This window comes from Coregonus clupeaformis, chromosome 27 (assembly GCF_020615455.1).
Source record: "Coregonus clupeaformis isolate EN_2021a chromosome 27, ASM2061545v1, whole genome shotgun sequence".
NCBI lineage: Eukaryota > Metazoa > Chordata > Actinopteri > Salmoniformes > Salmonidae > Coregonus > Coregonus clupeaformis.
In genome coordinates, this window is record NC_059218.1 from 43,082,796 (window position 1) to 43,092,698 (window position 9,903).

Here is a 9,903-nt window from a genome sequence, read left to right on the forward strand (position 1 = left end):
TTGCTGGAAGCAATTCTGCGAGTTGTCTGTTAGGCAGCCTACCACGACGGTAACCTCCTAGCCCCTCAGTAACCCCGCTGTTGGCAGCGCGGCCACCCCGGTTTCCTGAGAACCCCGCTTACCTCCCCCGGAACGCTTCGCTGGAGAGTCGGGAACCTGTCGGGCATTTCTCGCTCAGTGTTCGCTCATCATCGAGCTGCAGCCTTCCTCCTTCCCCTCGGACCGCTCTAAGATAGCATACCTCATCACGCCGATGTCCGGGGGGGCACTCAACCTGGGATACGGCAGTGTGGGAACAACAGTCGGCCATATGCTTCAGTCTGGAGGAGTTCATGCATGAGGTAAAGACGGTTTTCGATGCTCCATTGTCCGGGAGAGAGGCTGCCTGGAAGTTACTCCAGCTTCGGGCAAGAATCCCGCAGTGTGGCAGACTATGCAGTGGATTTCCGCACGTTGCCTGGAACCCGGAAGCGCTGCTCGACACGTTCCTGCGCGGAGTATCGGAGGATGTAAAGGACGAGCTTGCAGCCCGGGAACTACCGACGGATATCGACTCGCTCATCGCCTTGACCATTCGGATCGACGGGCGACTATGGGAACGAAGGAAGGAGAGGAAGTCCGATTCCACTCACCCGCCCAAGGATTCCACCTCGTCTCCGAGGCATCCCGGATGTCCCCGACGGCTCCGTTGCGGAGAGAACCTGAGGCTGCCCGAGTTCCCCCAAGAGTCTCCGAAGTCTGCCGACTTTGTCTCCTGTTTCCAGGCCCACCCCTCTCCCCAGTCTCATCGACGGCCAACCGGCGTACACGGTGAGGAGTCTCATGAAGGTTCGACCTCTGGGCAGGGGATTCCAGTACCTGGTAGGGTTATGGCCTAGAGGAGAGGTGCTGGGCTCCCCGCTATGCTAAGGACATCCTGGCCTCATTGCTGAGTTTCAACGCCGGCACCCCGGTCAACCAGGTATGCGCCCAGGTAGGACGCCAGGTGGCACCCCTAGAGGGGGGGTACTGTCACACCCTGATCTGTTTCACTTGTCTTTGTGATTGTCTCCACCCCCCTCCAGTTGTCGTCCAACTTCCCCATTATCCCCAGTGTATTTGCCTTGATGACATCTTTGCACACTCTTGGCATTCTCTCAACCAGCTTCACCTGGAATGCTTTTCCAACGGTCTTGAAGGAGTTCCCACATATGCTGAGCACTTGTTGGCTGCTTTTCCTTCACTCTGCGGTCCGTCTCATCCCAAATCATCTCAATTTGGTTGTCGTCTGGGGATTGTGGAGGCCAGGTCATCTGATGCAACACTCCATCACTCTACTTATTGGTCAAATAACCCTTACACAGCCTGGAGGTCTCACGAAGACACGGCGGTTGGAATAAAAAATCTCACATTTGGACTCCAGACCAAAGGACAAATTTCCACCGGTCTAATGTCCATTGCTCATGTTTCTTGGCCCAAGCAGTCTCTTTTTCTTATTGGTGTCCTTTAGTACTGGTTTCTTTGCAGCAATTCGATCATGAAGGCTTGATTCACACAGTCTCCTCTGAACAGTTGATGTTGAGATGTGTCTGTTACTTTAACTCTGTGAAGCATTTATTTGGGCTGAAATGTCTGAAGCTGGTAACTCTAATTAACGTATCCTCTGCAGCAGAGATAACTCTGGGTCTTCCTTTCCTGTGGCGGTCCTCATGAGAACCAATTTCATCATAGTGCTTGATGTTTTTTTGACTGCACTTGAAGAAACTTTCAAAGTTCTTGAAATGTTCCGTATTGACTGACCTTCATGTCTTAAAGTAATTGTCAGAGTGCTGCGTGTGGATGTGGTGCAGGGAATCAAGCGCAGGAACAAGGGTGTTCTTCAACAGACTGTTTACTCCAAAACAGGAATGAGTCGCCAACCCAACCGGGCGGCACGAACAATTACGCACAACACACAGTGCGCAAAAACAAGAAAAAGCGCACACAGTGCGAACTCTCGAAATTACAAACTAACGAGAGAGGAAACTCCTTGAAGGCAACAGCTGACAAAAATAATCACACATAACACCTGACCCAACACACGATAACTAAATAGGAAACAAAATCAAACACTAACAAGGGACAGGTGTACAACTAGACAAAACCAAACAAACATGAAACATCGAACGGTGGTAGCTAGTACTCCGGGGACGACGACCGCCGAAGCCTGCCCGAACAAGGAGAAGGAGCAGCCTCGGCCGAAACCGTGACAGTACCCCCCCCCTTGACGCGCGGCTCCAGCCGTGCGCCGATCCCGGCCTCGGGGACGACCAGGACGACGCGGAGCAGGGCGCGTAGGATGACCCCGATGGAACTCGGTCAGCAGGGACAGGTCTAATATGTCCCTCCTCGGCACCCAGCACCGCTCCTCCGGGCCGTACCCCTCCCACTCCACGAGATATTGGAGACCCCCCCATCCGGCGTCTCGAATCAAGGATGGACCTCACAGTGTACGCCGGAGCCCCCTCGATGTCCAACGGGGGCGGAGGAATCTCCTCTATCTCATAATCCTGGAGTGGACCAGCTACCACCGGCCTGAGGAGAGAACCCCAGAACATTTTTAGGGGGGGGGCTCACGACGTGGACGACGGGGCAGCAGGAGGCCGCGATGGAGCGGTCCAGCGGGTGTGAAGAGGAGGCCGCCAGGTTAAGGGGGCCACTGGTCACAGAGGAGAGGGAAAGTGTGGAGGCACGGCGAGAGGTACTGGGGTGTATTACCAGTCCGGTCCGGCCCGTTCCTGATCCCTGCATAGGGCCAGTGGCGTGTGTCCCCAGTACGGTTCGGCCTGTTCCTGCCTCTCGCACCGAGCCTGTGGTGCGCGTCGTCAGCCCTGTCCGGCCCGTTCCTGCTCTCCGTACCAAGTCGGTGGTGCGCGTCGCCAGCCCGGTCCGGCCCATTCCTGCTCTCCGCACCAAGTCTGTGGTGCGCGTCACCAGCCCAGTCCGGCCCATCCAAGCTTCCCGCACCAAGCCAGTGGTGTGCGTCGTCAGTCGGCACGGCCCGTGCCTGCTCTCCGCACCAAGTCTATGGTGCGTTTGCGTCAGCCCTGTCCGGCCCGTTCCTGCTCTCCGCACCAAGTCTGTGGTGCGGCGTCGCCAGCCCAGTCCGGCCCATCCAAGCTCCCCGCACCAGGTCAGTGGTGCGCGTCGTCAGCCCGGTCCGGCTCATTCCTGCTCCCGCACCAAGTCAGGGGTGCGCTCGTCAGCCCGGTCCGGCCCGTTCCTCCTCCACGCATCAAGCCAGGGGTGTGCGTCGTCAGTCCAGCACAACCCGTGCCTGGGTCATGTCCGGAGCCGGATCCGCCGCCGAGGCGGAGTGCCCACCCGGTCCCTCCCCTGTTGTGGTTGTTTGGCGCGCCGGAGTCCGCGCCTTTGGGGAGTACTGTCACGCCCTGGCTCTGGGGACTATGTTATGTTGAGCCAGGGTGTGTAAGTCTATGTTTTGTATATCTATGTTGGCCTGAGTGACTCCCAATCAGAGGCAACGAGTGTCAGCTGGTTGTCTCTGATTGGGAGCCATATTTAACTAATCGGTCTTTTCACTTTGTGTTGTGGTTTCTTGTTCCTTTTGGTTTGTGTGTATCGAAGGACTTCACGTTTCGTTCGTTGTTTTGATCGGGTGATCTGTTTAATAAATAATATGTACGCATTCAACGCTGCGCATTGGTCCTCCTCCTTAAGCGAACGTGACAGTAATGATGGACTGTCATTTCTATTTGCATATTTGAGCTGTTCTTGCCATAATATGGACTTGGTCTTTTACCAAATAGGGCTATCTTCTGTATACCACCCCTACCTTGTCACAACACAACTGATTGTCTCAAACGCATTAAGAAGGAAATAAATTCCACAAATTAACTTTTAACTAGGCACAACTGTTAATTTAAATGCATTCCAGGTGACTACCTCATGAAGCTAGTTGAGAGAATGCCAAGAGTGTGCAAAGCTGTCATCAAGGCAAAGGGTGCTATTTAAAAAATAACAAATCTCAAATATATTTTGATTTGTTTAACACTTTTTTGGAATCCATATGTGTTATTTCAGTTTTGATGCGTTCACTATTATTCTATAATGTAGAAAATAGTAAAAATAAAGAAAAACCCTTGAATGAGTAGGTGTTCTAAAACTTTTGACTGGTAGTGTTAGTCAAAACTGTAACTCGGACACTCATGAACATTCACTGTCTTCTTGGTAAGCAACTCCAGTGTATATTTGTCCTTGTGCTTTAGGTTATTGTCCTGCTGAAAGGACAATAATTCATCTCCCAGTGTCTGGTGGAAAGCAAACTGAACCAGATTTTCCTCCAGGATTTTGCCTGTGCTTAGCTCCATTCCGTAAATGTTTCATCCTGAAAAACTTCCCAGTCCTTAACGATTACAAGCATACCCATAACATGATGCAGCCACCACTATGCTTGAAAATATGAAGAGTGGTACTCAGTGATGTGTTGTTGGATTTGCCCCAAACATAACATTTTGTATGCAGGACAAAAAGTTAATTGCTTTGCTATTTTTTTTGAAGTTTTACTTTAGTGCCTTATTGCAAACAGGATGCATGTTTTGGAATATTTTTATTCTGTACAGGCTTCCTTCTTTTCACTCTGTCAATTAGGTTAGTCTTGTAGAGTAACTACAATGTTGTTGATCCATCCTCAGTTTTCTCCTATCACAGCCATTAAACTCTGTAACTATTTTGAAGTCACCATTGGCCTCATGGTGAAATCCCTGAGTGGTTTCCTTCCTCTCCGGCAACTGAGTTAGGAAGGACGCCTGTATCTTTGTAGTAACTGGGTGTATTGATACACCATCCGAAGTGTAATGAATAACTTCACCATGCTCAAAGGGATTTTCAAATGTCTGCTTTCTTTATTTTTTACCCATCTACCAATAGGTGCCCTTCTTTGCGAAGCATTGAAAAACCTCCCTGATCTTTGTGGTTGAATCTGTGTTGGAAATTCACTGCTCGACTGTGAATTTACAGATAATTGTATGTGTGGCAGAGATGAGGTCATTAAAAAAATAATGTTAAGCACTATTATTGTCCGTGCAACGTATCATGTGACTTGTTAAGCACATTTTTACTCCTGAACTTATTTAGGCTTGCCATAACAAAGGGGTTGAACACTTATTGACTCAAAACATTTCAGCTTTTCATTTTTTATTAATTTGTTAAAATTTCTAAAAACATAATTCCACTTTGACATTGAGGTATTGTGTGTAGGCCAGTGACACAAAATCTCAATTTAACCCATTTTTAATTCAGGCTGTAACGCAACAAAATGTGGAAAAAAGTCAAGGGGTGTGAATACTTTCTGAAGGCACTGTGTACATACCTAACACACACACACACAATGTGACATCAAACTAAACAGTTCTCAAATGTCCTTAATTGTAGTCTCACAATGAATAAAAAAAATAATCCCAGTAAATGGCTCAACATCAACTACTAAAAATAAAAATCTACAAACACAGTAGAGTGCCATGAGAATCATAGCGACCCCCCCCCCCCCTCCTTTGTGACAGCACAGGGGTTAAAACGAAGGAGCTTCACAGACTAGGGTGAAGTTAAATCACAGGGTGAAGTTGACCCTAGATGCCGACCTTAACAAAATAAATGGTAAAGTTTAGGATTGGGGAAGCTGATCCTAGATCTGTTTAGGATTGGGGAAGCTGATCCAGATCTGTTTAGGATTGGGGAAGCTGATCCTAGATCTGTTTAGATTGGGAAGCATTAGATCTGTTTAGGAGGGGAAGTTGATCCTAGATCTGTTTAGGGGGAAGCTGATTCTAGATCTGTTTAGGATTGGGGAAGCTGATCCTAGATCTGTTTAGGATTGGGAAGCTGATCCAGATCTGTTTAGGATGGGGAAGCTGATCCTAGATTTTAGGATTGAAGTGATCCTAGATCTGTTTAGGATTGGGGAAGCTGATCCTAGATCTGTTTAGGATTAAGCTGATCCTAGATCTGTTTAGGATTGGGGAAGCTGATCCAGATCTGTTTAGGATTGGGGAAGCTGATCCTAGATCTGTTTAGGATTGGGGAAGCTGATCCAGATCTGTTTAGGATTGGGGAAGCTGATCCTAGATCTGTTTAGGATTGGGGAAGCTGATCCAGATCTGTTTAGGATTGGGGAAGCTGATCCTTAGATCTGTACCTGGAGGGGGGAAACTTCACCACTGAGCTGAGTTCACACACGTCGACCTTTGACCTTATCCCACAGCCCGGTCAACCGAATAACATGAATATAATACACACATATATAACGCGTGTGTAGCTGCACTCACTAATGGGAGGAGGTAAACGCTCACTGGAAAGTTGATTAGGTACACCCCCCCCGTTCCACGAAAATGGACCGCTCCTACGGACAGTGAGTCGTGGCCGTGGCTTGCTATGTAAAGCAGACAGACGGGCATCAAGGCATTCAGGTACTGTTCCGATTGAATGTTAGGCTCCTAACCAACAGGTTAGTTTATTTGCATTGTTTGAAACGTATTGTGTACATAATGTTGCTGCTACTGTCTCTTACAGTGAGGGGAAAAAAATATTTGATCCCCTGCTGATTTTGTACGTTTGCCCACTGACAAAGACATGATCAGTCTATAATTTTAATGGTAGGTTTATTTGAACAGTGAGAGACAGAATAACAACAAAATAATCCAGAAAAACGCATGTTAAAAATGTTATGAATTGATTTGCATTTTAATGAGGGAAATAAGTATTTGACTCCTTTGCAAAACATGACTTAGTACTTGGTGGCAAAACCCTTGTTGGCAATCACAGAGGTCAGACGTTTCTTGTAGTTGGCCACCAGGTTTACACACATCTCAGGAGGGATTTTGTCCCATTCCTCTTTGCAGATCTTCTCCAAGTCATTAAGGTTTCGAGGCTGACGTTTGGCAACTCGAACCTTCAGCTCCCTCCACAGATTTCCTATGGGATTAAGGTCTGGAGACTGGCTAGGCCACTCCAGGACCTTAATGTGCTTCTTCTTGAGCCACTCCTTTGTTGCCTTGGCCATGTGTTTTGGGTCATTGTCATGCTGGAATACCCATCCACGACCTATTTTCAATGCCCTGGCTGAGGGAAGGATGTTCTCACCCAAGATTTGACGGTACATGGCCCCGTCCATCGTCCCTTTGATGTGGTGAAGTTGTCCTGTCCCCTTAGCAGAAAAACACCCCCAAAGCATAATGTTTCCATCTCCATGTTTGACGGTGGGGATGGTGTTCTTGGGGTCATAGGCAGCATTCCTCCTCCTCCAAACATGGCGAGTTGAGTTGATGCCAAAGAGCTCGATTTTGGTCTCATCTGACCACAACACTTTCACCCAGTTCTCCTCTGAATCATTCAGATGTTCATTGGCAAACTTCAGACAGGCCTGTATATGTGCTTTCTTGAGCAGGGGGACCTTGCGGGCGCTGCAGGATTTCAGTCCTTCACGGCGTAATGTGTTACCAATTGTTTTCTTGGGTGACTATGGTCCCAGCTGCCTTGAGATCATTGACAAGATCCTCCCATGTAGTTCTGGGCTGATTCCTCACCGTTCTCATGATCATTGCAGGTGAGATCTTGCATGGAGCACCAGGCCGAGGGAGATTGACAGTTATTTTGTGTTTCTTCCATTTGCGAATAATCGCACCAACTGTTGTCACCTTCTCACCAAGCTGCTTGGCGATGGTCTTGTAGCCCATTCCAGCCTTGTGTAGGTCTACAATCTTGTCCATGACATCCTTGGAGAGCTATTTGGTCTTGGCCATGGTGGAGAGTTTGAAATCTGATTGATTGATTGCTTCTGTGGACAGGTGTCTTTTATACAGGTAACAAACTGAGATTAGGAGCACTCCCTTTAAGAGTGTGCTCCTAATCTCAGCTCGTTACCTGTATAAAAGACACCTGGGAGCCAGAAATCTTTCTGATTGAGAGGGGGTCAAATACTTAATTCCCTCACTGTATGTCTGGTAAGACGAGGGGCGGGGGTGTGTGTCTATTTGTTAATAACAGCTGGTGCACGATGTCTAATATTAAAGAAGTCTGGAGGTTTTGCTCGCCTGAGGTAGAGTACCTCATGATAAGCTGTAGACCCACTATCTACCAAGAGAGTTCACATCTATATTATTCGTAGCCGTCTATTTACCACCACAAATCGATGCTGGCACTAAGACCGCACTCAACGAGCAAACAAGAAAAGAAACATCCAGAAGCGGCGCTCCTAGTGGCCGGGGACTTTAATGCAGGCAAAGTTAAATCTGTTTTACCTAATTTCTACCAGCATGTTAAATGTGCAACCAGAGGGGAAAAACAACTCTAGACCACCTTTACTCCACACACAGAGACGCATACAAAGCTCTCCCTCGTCTCTCCATTTGGCAAATCTGACCATAACTCTATCCTCCTGATTCCTGCTTACAAGCAAAAGCTAAAGCAGGAAGCACCAGTGACTCGCTCAATACGGAAGTGGTCAGATGACACGGATGCTACGCTACAGGGCTGTTTCGCTAGCACAGACTGGAATATGTTCCGGGATTCATCCAATGGCATTGAGGAGTATACCACCTCAGTCACCGGCTTCATCAATAAGTGCATTTCATCAATAAGTGCATCGATGACATCATCCCCACAGTGACCTTACGTACATACCCCAACCAGAAGCCATGGATTACAGGCAACATCCGCACTGAGCTAAAGGCTAGAGCTGCCGCTTTTCAAGGAGCGGGACACTAATCCGGATGCTTATAAGAAATCCCGCTATGCCCTCCGACGAACCATCAAACAGGAAAAGAGTCAATACAGGATTAGGATTGAATCCTACTACACCGGCTCTGACTCTCGTCGGATGTGGCAGGGCTTTAAAACTATTACGGACTACAAAGGGAAACCCAGCCGCGAGCTGCCCAGTGACGCGAGCCTACCAGACGAGCTAAATGCCTTTTATGCTCGCTTCGAGTCAAGCAACACTGAAGCATGCATGAGAGCACCAGCTGTTCCGGATGACAGTGTGATCACGCTCTCCGTAGCTGATGTGAGCAAGACCTTTAAACAGGTCAACATTCACAAAGCCGCGGGGCCAGATGGATTACCAGGACGTGTACTCAAAGCATGCGCGGACCAACTGGCAAGTGTCTTCACTGACATTTTCAACCTGTCCCTGACCGAGTCTGTAATACCTACATGTTTCAAGCAGACCACCATAGTCCCTGTGCCCAAGGAAGCGAAGGTAACCTGCCTAAATGATTACCGCCCTGTAGCACTCACGTCGGTAGCCACAAAGTGCTTTGAAAGGCTGGTCATGGCTCACATCATTAAGTTTGCCGACGACACAACAGTGGTAGGCCTGATCACCGACAACGATGAGACAGCCTATAGGGAGGAGGTCAGAGACTTGGCGGTGTGGTGCCAGGACAACAACCTATCCCTCAATGTGAGCAAGACAAAACAGATGATCGTGGACTACAGGAAAAGGCGGGCCGAACAGGCCCCCATTAACATCGACAGGGCTGTAGTGGAGCAGGTAGAGAGCTTCAAGTTCCTTGGTGTCCACATCACCAACAAACTATCATGGTCCAAACACACCAAGACAGTCGTGAAGAGGGCAACGACAAAGCCTATTCCCCCTCGGGAGACTGAAAAGATTTGGCATGAGTCCCCAGAGTTCTACAGCTGCACCATCGAGAGCATCCTGACCGGTTGCATCACCGCCTGGTATGGCAACTGCTCGGAATCTGACCGTAAGGTGCTACAGAGGGTAGTGCGTACGGCCCAGTACATCACTGGGGCAAAGCTTCCTGCCATCCAGGACCTATATACTAGGCGGTGTCAGAGGAAAGGCCAAAAAATTGTCATAGACTGTCCTCTCGGCTACCAAACGGCAAGCGGTATCGGAGTGCC